The following is a 13874-nucleotide window of genomic DNA, read 5'->3' as shown; positions in this document are numbered from 1 at the left end:
CTTTCTTGGCCCCCAAAAGGTGGTGGTAGAGTCTATAGATTTCTCAAACATTTGGAGAAAAAACGGAAATGAATACGATTTGAACGTGGTTCGTTGTTGCTTCAGGAAGAGAATAGGGAGATGGGAGAAGGGCCCTGGCTGGGGTTGGTCCCTCAGTCTTTTGATGAACTTCTGTTGCCTTGCTGGTTTTGAGGAGAGCAGCCCACACCCCACAGTGGAGCCTGGAGCAGGGCCAGGGCTGCCAGGAGCTGCTGTCTGGGGAGACTGAGGTAGGGTCCTCGAGGCCTCCTTTCTCATGCCTGGCACTGCCGAGCCCAGGGCATCATCAGTGGACTTGGGAGCATCCTCTTATGAACACTTTTCTTGAGTTTCCCTGTAATATTCCGTGAACTTTGTAAGCTCTGAGCCAAGAGCTTCCTTCTTAGCCTTGAAGCTGGCCGCTGCCAGCTCCTTTCCATGCCCAAGTTGGGATTCTTGGTGTGCAGGTGTGGAGAGCAGCTCCGATGTCACAGGCAGTTGAAGTACCCTGTCCTTCCTTGTTTGGCAGAGCATAAAATCAGTCTCAGGCCCTCTCACCATGGCCTCCGCTGCTCAGCCCCGAGGAGATGCCGGCAGATGCCGGGGCCCCCACCGAGGAGCGCTGCTGGCTCAGGGTCTGCCTGTAGAGAACAGGGGCCTCTGGAAGGGGCAGGCTTTGGGCAGGTGAGTGCACTTGGTCTGAGGGAGGGTGTTGGCGTTGCCAGCATCCTGAGCTCGAGTTGGTGCCATGGACCTGGGAGGGTCTCTCGATCCTGTTAGGAAACTGGGTAAGAGAGTTGGAACAAAGAAACATCCACTGCTAGGCCCCTGTGGGTACCAGGCACTCCATATGTGTCCCCTGCTCTGGCATCGACCCTGCACACTGGTGGGGAGCCTCTCACTTTGCCCCGGTTTCCCCAAGGTTGTGGAGCTGCTCAGCCTGGAGTCTGCTTGTGAGCTCAGGGCTGACTGTCTCCTAAGCCTTTGCCCTCTCACCATGTTGCCTCTCATCAGGGCGATGCTTTTTCAAGCTCGGATATCACAGATTGCTCCCTCAGGGCATGAGGCTTCTGATGCTGACCCTTTTTTAATACCGTGGCTGAGAAACACAGTTGCGCAGAGTCTGCGGAACAGCATTGACGTGGCTGTGACAGACAGTGTTGGTCAGCATGGGGCAAGTGCGGCTTCCTGGTTCTGTCTTCTTGTGCTTGGAGTGGACGTAGGGGCTCTAGGAGAGGGAAGGCTGTGACCACTGCCCCGAAGGAGCTTTCCCTCTGCTTGAGAAAAGAAGCCAGCAGCGAATCCCTTAGAGGACTGGAGAGTGTTGGGCTGCGCAGTCCTGATCATGGCCACGCTTCCCAAATGCCTGGCTGCTTATGAGTTATATGGCGAAAAGAGTCTGAAAATGGAGATCCCTGGACTCACCTCCAAAGGCTTAGATTCAGGGCTCTTTGCTGAGGCCATTGCTCCCTTCATGAGTATACTTTTCCCTTGGGCCTGGGACACATGCACACACGTCACCATGAGAGGTGGCCGCAAGACTCCCACACGTGGCCATGAGAGGCGGCCAGAGCTGGTGGGTAATTGTCCTGAGCGTCGTCGTGAGAGCTGGGGGGCAAGAGTCCCGGACGTTGCCCACCTCCTGAGCCTTCCTCTGCACCAGCATCGTCCTCACTTGTTGGTCCAGGCCCCTTTAATGACAAACAATTACCGAAAACAAAGAGTTTTTATTTGTGGGGAATCATATCTATCAGTATTCACCATCTTTGGAAATTAAAATTAAATTATTATTTATAATTATATTTATAATCTCATTAAAAACAATTCATTATCACTTAACAAAATATATTTATGAAAAATGCATTTTCTAACACAAAACAAGACAGTGAGAGGAATGGCATTGTTTTTACTTTCTACAAATCTTTTCAGTGTCTGGTGAAGTAGAAGATGGGGGCATCTCGTGTTTGCGTATGTGTCCATCTGCCGTGGTCTCTTCTTTTGGAGTCTGTGGAATAAGTCTGGCCCCGCACGGGTGTGCTGTTGGAAGAAGGAGGGCCTGCTGGCCTGAGGGCCTCACACACAGGCTCAGCTCAGCCTTGCCTGCTGGGTGGGTGAGGGCCGCAGGCAGGAGCGCTCAGCCGTGCCTGCTGGGTGGGTGAGGGCCGAAGGCAGGAGCGCTTACTGTTCCTTCACACCTTTCATGGCTAGTCTCACCTTTCTGTGTAGTGTTTGCTCAAAATTCTGATTTGAGTGTAGGGGGTGTTTTGTGTTTGTTGAACATGAACATCAGTCACTGAATGTCTGGGAAGGTTTCCTCAGTTCTGGTTTTTCTGGAAAAGGTGACTCGTGTATCCTAGAAAAGGCCCACTTGGCGGCATTCCGGACAGTTGAAGGAGGATGGCTCAGCCCGTAAGCAGCAGAGCTGACTTCCTTCAGGTGTTCCTACCCTGAATGAGCAGCAGGGGTGGCCCTGGGGCCTGGAGATTGTGCCCACCTGATTTCTAGTGGAGCCAAGAACTTGGGCAGCCACAGGTTGCTCTCTGAGAACCCCCATGAATCCAAGACTAGTCCATAAGAAGAGAGGCTGGCCTCCCCGGAGACGTGTGCAGCTGCTGGACACACGTGGGCTCTGGTGACCAGTCCTGTTCAAACGGGCAGATTTTTCTTTTTGTTATCATAGAGCAGCTAATTTCTTATTACTTGTCAACTATTTCCATCTTAAAACTAAGTAAGAAACTAGAAGCTGTCTTGTTAAGATCAGGCACGAGGCAAGGAGTCCCACTCACCACTCTATTCACTGTCATACTGGAAGTACTAGCTACAGTGCAATAAGACAAGAAGAGGGAATGAAGGAAGGAAGAAATAAAAATGTCTTTGTTTGCAGATGACATGATCGTCTATGTAGAAAATTCTGAGAACTAACAAAAGAACTTGAAGAATAATGAGTGGTGAGAGAGAGCAGGGTATGGGCCATACACACCGTCAGCTGCTTTCCTGTGTACCAGCAACAAGCAGAGGGAATTTGAAATCAACACCCAGTACTGTTTACATTAGTACCAAAAAACAGCTTAGACCAGAGACCTGTACAGGGTATGCGTGAGGAAATCACCAGACCTGATGAAAGAAATCAAAGCTGTAAATCAATGCGGCATTCTATGTTCATGGATAGGAGGACTCAGTATTATCAGTTCTCTCCAGAGGGTCTGTGTTCCTGGATAGGAGGACTCAGTATTATCAATTCTCTCCAGAGGGTCTGTGTTCATGGATAGGAGGGTTCTGTATTATCAGTTCTCTCCAGAGGGTCTGCGTTCATGGATAGGAGGACTCAGCATTATCAGTTCTCTCCAGAGGGTCTACGTTCATGGATAGGAGGACTCAGCATTATCAGTTCTCTCCAGAGGGTCTACGTTCATGGATAGGAGGATTCAGTATTATCAGTTCTCTCCAGAGGGTCTATGTTCATGGATAGGAGGGTTCTGTATTATCAGTTCTCTCCAGAGGGTCTGCGTTCATGGATAGGAGGACTCAGCATTATCAGTTCTCTCCAGAGGGTCTATGCAGTCCCAGTCAGAATCCCAGCAAGTTATTTTTGTGGATATCAACAGATTCTAAAGTTTATATGGGAAGGCAAAAGATGGCAATGGCCAGCACAACACCGGTGAACAAAGCTGGAAGACTGACACTCCCCGACCTCAAGACAGCATAAAACCACAGTGACCAAGGTGGCACGGGCCAGCACATCACCGATGAACAACACCGGAAAACCAACAGTCCCCGACCTCAAGACCTAGTGTAAAACCACGGTGATCAAGATGGTGCAGGCCAGCACAACACCGGTGAACAACACCAGAAAACTGACAGTCCCCGACCTCAAGACTTAGTGTAAAACCACAGTGATCAAGGTGGCGCAGGCCAGTAAACCACAGTGATCAAGGTGGTGCAGGCCAGCACAACACCGATGAACAGCACTGGAAAACTGACACTCCCTGACTTCAAGACTTAGTGTAAAATCCCAGTGATCAAGGTGGCGCGATGTTGATGGAAGAATGGACAAACAGGTCTGTGGAACAGGTCGGAGAGCCTCGAAATAGACCCACACAGATATACTCGGATCATCGTGGACAGCAGAGCAAAGGCAACTCAGAGGAGAATGGTCTTTTCAGCTAATGGTGCTGGAACAGCGGAACAGCCACAGGGGAAAAATCTAGACACAGACATTACTCCTTCCTCAGAAATCAACTCAGAATGAATCACTCACCTGAGTGTAAAGCACAAAACTTTAAAACTCCTGGAAGATAACAGAGAAATATCTAGCTGACCTTCAATTCGGCAGTGACTTTTAATATACAACACCAAAGGCACAATCTGTGAAAGAATTGATGAGATGGACCTCATTAAAGTTAGAAATTGCTGCTCTGCGAAGGAAACTGTCGAGAATAAAAAGAGAAGCCACAAATGGAGAAAATATTTTTCATTGTCATGCACAAGACATATCTGATAAGGACTGTTATACAATTATACAAAGAACTCTTCAAACTCAGTGGTAAGGAAACAGACCACCCAATTAAAAAAATGGATGAGCTGAACAGGCATCTCACCAAAGCAGAGGTATGGGTGATGGAGAAGCACGTGAGGAGATGCTCAGCATTGCATCGTTAGGGAGCAGCACGTGAACGCACCCAGACCTCACTGCACCTGCTTAGAACATCGTCAGCACCGAACGCTGGCGAGGACGTGGAGCAACAGGAACTCTCGCCATTGCTGTGGGGACGCAGAACAGTGCTGTAGCCACTTGGAAGGCATTTTGGCAGCTGCTTAGAAAAGGAAACATTCTGTACAGTCCAGCTCTGCCTCTTGGAAGTTGTCCAAATGAGTCGAAAACTTATGTTCACACAGAAACCTGCACACAAGTGTTTATAGTAGGTTTATTCAGAATCACCAAAACGTGGAAGTGACCGACATGTCTGTCTCAGTCTGGGTTTGTGTTATTATAAAGGAATATGTGAGGCTGGGTAATTTCTAAATAAGAGGCTTGTTGGGCTCACGGTCCTGCAGGAAGCATGGCGCCGGCACCTGGCTTTTGGTGAGGGCCCCAGGCAGCTTCCATTCGTGGTGGGCGCTGAGGCGGCTGGCACCACGTGGCGAGGGAGGGGGAGAGTGTGGAGACGCCAGGCTGCCTGTAGCAATCAGCTCTCCTGGTAACTGATGAAGTGAAATCAGCTCTCCTGGTAACTGATGAAGTGAGGACTGCTCTTTAGCATGAGCTGTCATGAGCGACCCACCCCCATGGCCCAAACCCCTGCTCCCAGGCCCTGCTTCCAATCCTGGAGATCAGATGACAACCTAAGATTTGGAGGGGTCAGGACCATACGCTAACAGTGTCCTTCTGTAGGTGAGTGGATAAACGGTGGCATGTCCATTCGCTGGATTCCTATTCTGAGCTAAAAAGAAATGAGCTACCAAGCCCTGAAAAGACATGGAAGAGTCTGAAATGTGTATTGCAGAGTGAAAGAGGACAGTCTGTAAAGGCTGTGTACTGTGGGATTTCTCTTCCGCGATATACTGGAAAAAGCAGAACTGTGGACACAGTGAAAAGATCAGTGGTTGCCAGGGATGGACGGGAGGGATGCACAGGTGGACCCAGAGGGTTTTTGGGCAGTGAACCTACTCTGCATGTGGCCATGATGGTGGACACCCAGTCACACGCAGGAGACTCTGCTCTGCACGTGGCCGTGATGGGGGACACACAGTCGCATGCAGGATACTCTGCTCTGCACATAGCTGTGATGGTGGACATGCAGTCGCACGTAGGAGTGAACCGACTCTGCACGTGGCCGTGATGGGGGACATGCAGTCACATGCAGGAGACTCTGCTCTGCACATAGCTGTGATGGTGGACATGCAGTCACACGCAGCGGTGAACCGACTCTGCACATGGCCGTGATGGTGGACACGCAGTTACACGCAGCAGTGAACCATCTCTGCATGCAGCCGTGATGGTGGACACACAGTCTCACGCAGGAGTGAACCGACTCTGCACGCGACTGTGATGGTGGACACACAGTCACACAGGGCCTGCAAGCATGCGTTCCTCTAAACCCGAGAATGTAAGGCAAGTGAGCCCGGGTGTCCGCTGTGGACTTTGGTTTATCAGTTGTAACGAATAGACTGCAGTCGTGCACGGTGCAGGGGAATCTGCCTGGGGGCAGAAGGGCAGATGAGAACTCTCATTTCTGCTCAGTTTTCCTGTAAACCTAAAATTGCTTGAAGAAAGAATGTCTGCAAATTTAAAACAAAAATTAGCAAGTAAGATGAGGCTAGAGAGAGCCGTCCCAGGGGTCAGATTGTTGAGACAAAATGCAACTGGGGCCGGCTTCCTCCTGAGTCAGCTTCCCTGGCTGCTTGGAGAAGAGAGAGAGCAGGCTGAGTGTCAGGAGGCAGTGCCGCGGCAGGTCCACGAGGCACATCCTTCCCCAGCCTCTCCATTAGAGACACCTGAGCAGCCCCGGGGCAGCATTCGCATGTGTGTGGTCAGGCCCTCGTGGGGGGCTCACAGGACTTGTGTGACTGCCAGTTGCCAAAAGATGGAAGCAGGTCCTGTGTCATGACCAGAGAGACCCCAGGTGCGATGGCTGTCACATCCTGCTGCCCTTCCCAGCCTGAGCCAGCTGGGGCCGGGGTGGGCACAAGGGCTGATGGGGGCTGAAGGGCACAGGTCACCCCGTGGGAGGTGCATGGGCCTGGGGGACACACCTGAGCTGTCCCCGTTGCTGTTGTCTGGATCAGAACCTGGGGGCCCAGCTGATGCAGGCACGAATGTTCCAGCACATTTGTGAGGATGAGCCGGGAGGACTTGAGCAAGGACGCCATCGGTGCCTGCGCGGAGGTCCCCTGGGACTGACAAGCTCGTTGGGGAAGCAGAAGCAGCGCTTTGAATTTTAAATTGGTTAAATTCCTTTTCCTCTCACAGTCTCAGCTGCTCCCTGTTTCCCTTAGAGAGCCAGGGAGGTTAGTGTCCTCTCATCTCCATGCTCTGCCAATTTTACTGCTTTTCCGTATTTCCTCACCATGAATAGAACTGATTTTATGATGCTTAAGCCATTTTTAACGTAGCCTCTCATCACAAGGTGGAGAAGTGAGGGGAATTGTGCCTCCCCAGACCATAGAACATGTGTCCTTCCTGTTTTCAAGCATTTGGGCCAAGACTGCCTTTGCAGAGTCCTGAGGTGCCTGGGATGAGCGTGTGCTGTGTGCAGGGTCCACTCTGGGGCCCAAAGAAGGCTGACCCCCTGCTCATCCATCTCTTGCAGGAGCTCCTAGTGTAGTATGTCAACCTGAAGTACTCCAAAGGGTCTGAATCTAGTTTAAAGAGTTTATTCACCTGCAAGGTTCCTTGAGGATGGCCACCAGGGAAGTACAGATTCCGAAGAATGGAAGTCGGTGTTCCAAAGCATGGAAGTTCGGGATCATTTATACAGACAAGTTTAGGGACACTTAGCAGATCTCAGCATCCTTCTGTGAGAGGCTTAACGCATCGTGAGAAAGATCGGATTCGATGCGGTGGCCTTTATCTTTCAGGGAAGGTTGATTTGGCATTCACACTGAAGATGTAGCAGGCATCTTGTGCCGTCTGGTCTGTAGATGCAGGACAGTGAAAGAGGCAGTGAATCCATCACAAAGATTGGTGACTGGAAATGGGAGAGGTGTGGTGTGTGGTCTCTCCTAGTCATTTACTGGACAAGAAGAAAGAGGAAGAGAGAGTCACGGACAAGCTCCCCGCCTCAGACACGCTCCCCACCTCGGACACGCTCCCCACCTCGGACACACTCCCCGCCTCGGCCTCCGGGGCTTTTTCCACTTGGCATAATAAAGTGTGGGTCCTGACATTTTATTTTCTTTTACAAGAGTGATAGGACACACCTTTGGAGTTGAGTTTATGTTTGGAATCGCTGGGGTCCCAGAGAGAGAGAGAGAGGCCCAAGACTTTGTGGGAGGCTGGCCTCCTTTCCCACACCTGCAGCAGACGACGTAGAGAGTTAAGCTCTGGCCTCTCAATTGCTTCCTTATTCCAGATTCCTCGGCCTGTTCATCTGGCATGCCCCTGGGGAGGTCCTGGGGGGTGGGGACTGTCATGGCGTGGAGAAAGCTCTGGTCTCAGGGACTTGGCCTTGAGGTGCTGTGTGTCCAGGCCAGCTTTTCTGCAGCCCCAGGATGTGGCGACTGAAATACCTCAGTGGGGAGGCACCCGAATGCTGCTGGCACAGCTCCGTGGATCTCTTAGGTGAGCTCCATGGCTGCGCCCAGCCAGGCACCTGCTGCAGGCCGAGGGCTGGGCAGAGAAATCCAAGAGGAGGGTGTTCGGCTTCCGACACGTGGAGGTGCTTTTGATGCGCAGGTGGCATTTCCTGCACCCACTTGGTGCCAGAGCTGTCTGCCTGCCCCTCTGTTGCGTAGTGTTTTCTTCACCCTTCTGCTGGGCCCCAGAAGGACAGCTTTTTGGACTGGTTGGGGGTGTCTTGGCCCATGGGAGCCATGAGTCCCACTGTGCCTGCTGATCCAGCTGCCCGCCTGTCTGCCCCTCCGATGGTGGTGGTTGTGTTGTGCACCTTCCTTATGTGCACACAGGTTCCTGGGGGAGGCCGTTGGCTCGAGCCTGGGGTGCAGAGAGCACTCCTTGGACTGCCTCTGACGTGTGTGTAAAAATAACTGCATTTGTTTTTCTGATCTGTGGGCAGAAGCTCGAGCCCGCGCGTCCAGCTGTGTGTCTCGCCACCTTGCTCTTGTCAGGGAGACCATCTTTGTTAGACAGGTGGCCTCCAGAGGGATGGGATCGTGTGTGTGCTCTCCCCTCACGACTGGAGGCACTTGGGGTTCCTGTCCTGTTGCTTCATGTGTGATTGGACTCTGAGAAGCGCGTGTCCCTTGCGTCCTCATTGCTGGCAGGTAACAGACTCAGACCCACGGCAGCGGGGGCACTGCCCAGTAGGAGCCGTGTGGACGGGAGCCGCAGTGAGCCTGCTGGATGGCTTGGCCTGCTTGTGCCTGTCCAAATCCACGGTCCTGTGGAGACAGACCTTTTACTCTTCCATACCTGCCACAGCACATTCAGATGTCCACAGGCAGAAACCTGGGCTTTCCCTCTTCCAGGCGTCTTGTTCTTTCACTCTCTCCCTGCCCCCTGACCAGTGTCCGCCTGGTGTCGGCCCACTGCACATGTGAGCTGCCTGGCGGTGGGTTAGCCTTGGCGGCCCCAGCTCCCCCAGGATCCTGCAGTCCCCTCATGGAATGCGCCTGTCCAGTCCCTGCTCCTTCCAGCTCTGGGACGGGGAGATCATAGAGCTGCCTGCCCACAAACCCAGTTTTGTCCTCGGGGTGGGGTCGTGCACCACCTCCACTCTGCCCAGTTGGTCGGCACTGGCAGCACTCTCCGTCTCCTCAAGATCAGACGCCCTGAAGCCTGGGGAGGGCCTGTGTCCCCCTCTGGCTTTTCTCCTCCTCCCTGTGGTCCGTGTGTCTTGACTGCTGCGTGGGAAGCCTGAAGGTGTAGGAGCAGAGAGAATGCAGCGTGAGCCGAAGATGGGGCCTTGTGCCCCTGGGGAGGCACGGTGTGGCCTGGCGGGCTCGAGGGTGGCCGAATGAACCTTCTGAGGGCAGGTCCCAGCAGCCACGTGTCCTGTCCCCAGAGTGAGAAGGGCAGAGAGAGGGAGCCGGTTTCAGCCCCGCCCAGTGTCCCTGCCAGGATCCCTGCAACGGCCAAGGCCCCAACTGAGCCTTCAGCCCATCATGTTTTCTGCTTTTCCGCTCATCCCTCCATGTTACACAGCCTCTGGTGGGTTGCCTGTGCCGTTGGTGAGGCCTCTGGGTGCAGGGACTCCCGTCAGGGCCTTCCCTCAGGCAGGGCAGGTCACCTGGCCTCTCCTGAACGGCCATCTTCTGGACGTGGCCTTCCTGTTCGTGTTCTGTGCTTTTTGTGACTCCTGTGCTGATGAGTGAGTGTTTCATGAGCTCTGAACTGCCTGGGTCTTTCATGGTGGTCCAGCCTCCTCCGCCCTCTCTCTCTGGCACCAGGGCTCCGTTTTGGGGACTCTAGGATGGCCCTGCCACGTTTCAGTAGTGCCATTTGGGAGATGAGAGGTGGCTGAGCTGCTGATGACAAATGCGAATCAGTGACAGAAAATGCAGAATATTTAGTCTGGGACCAGAGAACTCTAAAGAATATATGCAGACCGGGACAGTTGTCTGGCTTCATGAGAACCACGTTGATTTAGAAATAATCTGGGAGGGTGTCAGCTCCTCAACAGGGGATGAAGGCCGGACCAGAGCCCCAGTTATGAGTTGAAGCAGCCTCCTCACCTCCTCGTCACTGATGACTGTGATTTAAAGAGCATTTTATTTATCGAATACCTCTCAGTGCCGGGGCCTTTCATCCATTTGTTCTCATCATAAAGTTCTGAGAGGGCGACACTATCTTGATCTCTCAGGTGCGAGCAGAAGTCTCTTGCTTGAGGTCACAGCCGCTGGTCAGAGCCAGTTCAGACTGGCTCTGGGGCCATTGCCAGCTGCATGCCCATGTGGGTAGTGGGGTTCTGAGGCCCCAGCACCTCCACCCTAGGCTTTCTCCTTCCTAGCAGGCCTCTGCTCCCGATGCCCGCAGTGCCGGCTGCTCGCGTGCGTTTCCCTGAGTGCAGGGGTCTTTGGTGGGTGTGAGGTTGTAATTGCAGGTGGGTTCCTGTGGGTCTCCTCCTCTCCGCGGGTGGGTTCCTGTGGGTCTCCTCCTCTCCGCGGGTGGGTTCCTGTGGGTCTCCTCCTCTCCGCGGGTGGGTTCCTGTGGGTCTCCTCCTCTCCGCGGGTGGGTTCCTGTGGGTCTCCTCCTCTCCGCGGGTGGGTTCCTGTGGGTCTCCTCCTCTCCGCGGGTGGGTTCCTGTGGGTCTCCTCCTCTCCGCGGGTGGGTTCCTGTGGGTCTCCTCCTCTCCGCGGGTGGGTTCCTGTGGGTCTCCTCCTCTCCGCGGGTGGGTTCCTGTGGGTCTCCTACTCTCCGCGGGTGGGCTCCTGTGGGTCTCCTCCTCTCCGTGGGTGGGTTCCTGTGGGTCTCCTCCTCTCCGGGGAGGTGCTGCCTTTTTTCCCCAGCCTAGACCCCGGGTCGTTTCTGCTCTCTCCCTCATTGCCCACCTACGCCAGGTTTCTGACATCTGGACCTTGGTCCTACCTGCCGATCCGTGTGACCCGGGGCCTGCTCCCCCGTGTGCAGCTGCTCCTCTGTGGCACAGCACGAGGCAGCTTTCCGAGATGCTGTGTCCATCGCCCTCAGGAGAATCTCCTCTGGAGCAAGCGTGCCGGGCTGTCCCTGCTGCCCTCTCCCCTGCCCCTTGGGTGCTCCTTCGGGGGCCCCACTCTGTAGCCTCCTGTGTCTTGCTGGGACTGGGTGAGTTGCCACTCCTTTGTGCCCTGTGATCACTTCAGATTTGCATCCGTCTCCCCCTTGTCATAAGCAGGGGAGGGCGGGAACGTCTTCTCCATGGCACTCCCATGACTAGCAAAGGCCCGCGGGCTCCTGCCAGCCCTGAGCACCTCTCTCCTGGAACGAGCGGGTCAGGCCAGCACTGTGCAAGACTGTCCCCAAAGTGGGGTCGCTGAGAGGCCCCTCCACGAGGGCGTTCAGATGTCCTCATCCCACCCGGGTCTGCTCTGTTCTTCCCTGGGAACGAGGCCTCGGGTATGCTTCACGACTGAACTCACACCTGACTCGGCCTGCTGGCTTTATGCCAGGTTCTCAGTTGTAATCTGCCGTTGTTTGAAATGCCCTACTGGATACACAGCAGCATCACTGACAGCTGATTTGCCGGCAGTGTCGGGGGGGTTATTTATTCTGAGGTCTGTGGTTTCTAATGAAGCCCCAAACCACGGGGACAGTGTTGGTGAGCACCCGCCTGGCGGAGGCGCGTGGCTCACTGCGGGGCTGACGACAGGTGTGAAGCTGCCTGGCGGTCACTCTGCTTCCTTGCAGAAGAAACCTACTAAACTGCACGTTTAAACACTGAGTGGCGGAAGAGGCCGGTCCCCAGAGACGCTCCTGGGCCTCCTCACGCTCTTTCAGAGCTGGGCTGGGCTGGGGTTGTGCTTGGTCCCCCAAAAGGCCAGCGGCGTCAGCCTGTGTCAGTTCTTAGTGGCCATTTGGTGCACACTCACTGTGCCTGGCCTGGGCTGTCAGGTCGGTGTCCCCGCTGCCCCCCAGGCCTGAGAGGGGAGACAGCTCCGCAGCTGTGCACGGGACCTCCAGGCTCCCCAGTGCGGGCCGGGGGCCTCCAGTGGTCTGGTCCACATCTGCTCCCCTGGGGTTCTGCCCCTTTACAGGCACCTTTGCGTGCGTGCCCGAGTGCCTGTGTGTTTATTGAAAGTGGAATTCGAAGCTGCCCTAATTACCATCCTCTTCTAGGTGGAGTCTTCAACCTGGGGCCCTCCGAGGGTTGCACCTGTGGGCCTCTCCAGTCCATGGGCCGCGCTCTGAACCTTGCTTGTGTCTGTTCTCGGCTCCCGAGACGCTGTCCTTCATCCTCCTGCCCAGTCTTTGCAGGAACCTGGGCCACGCGGCAGGGATGCCGTCCCTCACTTCATAGGAGGGCCGCCCAGCAGGAAGTGGCAGTGAGGACCGAAGCCTGGGTCTGTCCCTGAGTCCACTGCTCCAGCGCCCCGGGCTGCAGCCCCGCCTGTGGAAAGCAGCCCATGGAAGATGGGCTCTCGCCAGGAGCCCGCCTGGCCCCACTCGCTTTCTCACCTGTATGGTAAACGTGAGGCGGCCCAGGGGCCAATTGGCTGCTTCCTCAGACACCAGTGCTGGCTCGCGCTTAAAAAGACGCTTAAGCTGACTTTCAGGTAGTCCGTTCTGATTTTAAAGCGGGACAAATGTCAGGAGTCTCTCTTCCTCAGTTTATTTTTCAGAGCTGCAGTAAATGGCCTCAGGAAGCCCTTAGCTGGAGGTGGGAGCTCAGTCTGAGCTGCAGTTTCTGGAGACTTGCGCTGCTTGGCGTCCGGGCGCCTGCCTCTGGGTGAGAGGGCCAGTGGCGCACCGCCCTGTTTGGAGTCATCGGAAACATAGTGCCTCATCTGGTGGGGGTTGTAGCTAGAATGGGTTTGCCACAGCAGGCCCTCGCTCACCTGGGCAGATGAGAACTCGTGAATATTCAGAGGGTTTTTCAGACGCTGTGTTGCGGTCTTGTCCTGAGCGTACGGTGGAGCTTGCTCACCAGGCTGCGGAGGCATCACTGTGCGCTGTTCTGAGCTGTCGCCCGGGGACACATGGGGCCAGTATGAGGAGGAGGGATACGTGGGCAGCTCAGCTCAGGGCTGCTGTTTGTGTCCTCTTTGTCCCCACCTGGGCATCTGTCCCGTCATCGGGGTCATTGGAGGGGCACCACCCCCACCCACCGTGTCAGCACCTGCCTCATGGTACCGTCCCCACCGTCGGGTCCAGGACCTGCTGGAGCGCACCTGGCAACTGTAGTGGTGACTTGCCCTGCCGCTGCTATGCCACCGGTGGGCCGCATGACCAGGGGTGTGACACGACCTTTCTGTGGCAGGTCCTGTGTCTGTAAAGTGCAGCCCTGAGAGCAGAGACTTCCTGGAGTCTCTGTGAGGACCGGATCTTTAGTGTGGGCTGGGAGCCCAGCAGGGGAGGGGCCCGGGATGCAGAGCAGGAACCACCTGCATCCCCGCGCCCTCAGCCATGCCTATGTGTGTCCTCCGTGCTCGCTGGTGTCTCCTGCCCTGGGGCTGGAGGGCCACCTGCAGCTCCTGTGCCCTCCTCAAGCCCCAGGGAGGCCTGCTGGCATCCCTGGCTGAGCCCAGACGTCCTTCCTCAC

The 13874-nt window shown here is 55.0% G+C and overlaps 4 protein-coding genes across 10 annotated transcripts in view; 2 read left to right on the top strand and 2 right to left on the bottom strand.

The window, feature by feature from the left end:
• Positions 1–13874, bottom strand: part of NUDT1 (nudix hydrolase 1) — a 1171653-nt gene that overhangs the window by 122533 nt on the left and 1035246 nt on the right. The gene's annotated exons all lie outside the window — the stretch shown is intronic.
• MAD1L1 (mitotic arrest deficient 1 like 1) overlaps positions 1–13874 on the top strand; it is a 423851-nt gene that overhangs the window by 99233 nt on the left and 310744 nt on the right. The gene's annotated exons all lie outside the window — the stretch shown is intronic.
• Positions 1–13874, bottom strand: part of CHST12 (carbohydrate sulfotransferase 12) — a 515718-nt gene that overhangs the window by 365229 nt on the left and 136615 nt on the right. The gene's annotated exons all lie outside the window — the stretch shown is intronic.
• PSMG3 (proteasome assembly chaperone 3) overlaps positions 6695–13874 on the top strand; it is a 585180-nt gene continuing 578000 nt past the window's right edge. Inside the window, exon 1 of the mRNA XM_050784304.1 lies at positions 6695–6698. The gene's annotated coding sequence lies outside the window, so the exon portion shown is untranslated. The remainder of the gene's footprint in view (positions 6699–13874) is intronic.

Source organism: Macaca thibetana, chromosome 3 (assembly GCF_024542745.1).
Source record: "Macaca thibetana thibetana isolate TM-01 chromosome 3, ASM2454274v1, whole genome shotgun sequence".
Classification (NCBI taxonomy): Eukaryota; Metazoa; Chordata; class Mammalia; order Primates; family Cercopithecidae; genus Macaca; species Macaca thibetana.
This window is presented reverse-complemented; position numbering and strand designations above follow the sequence as displayed.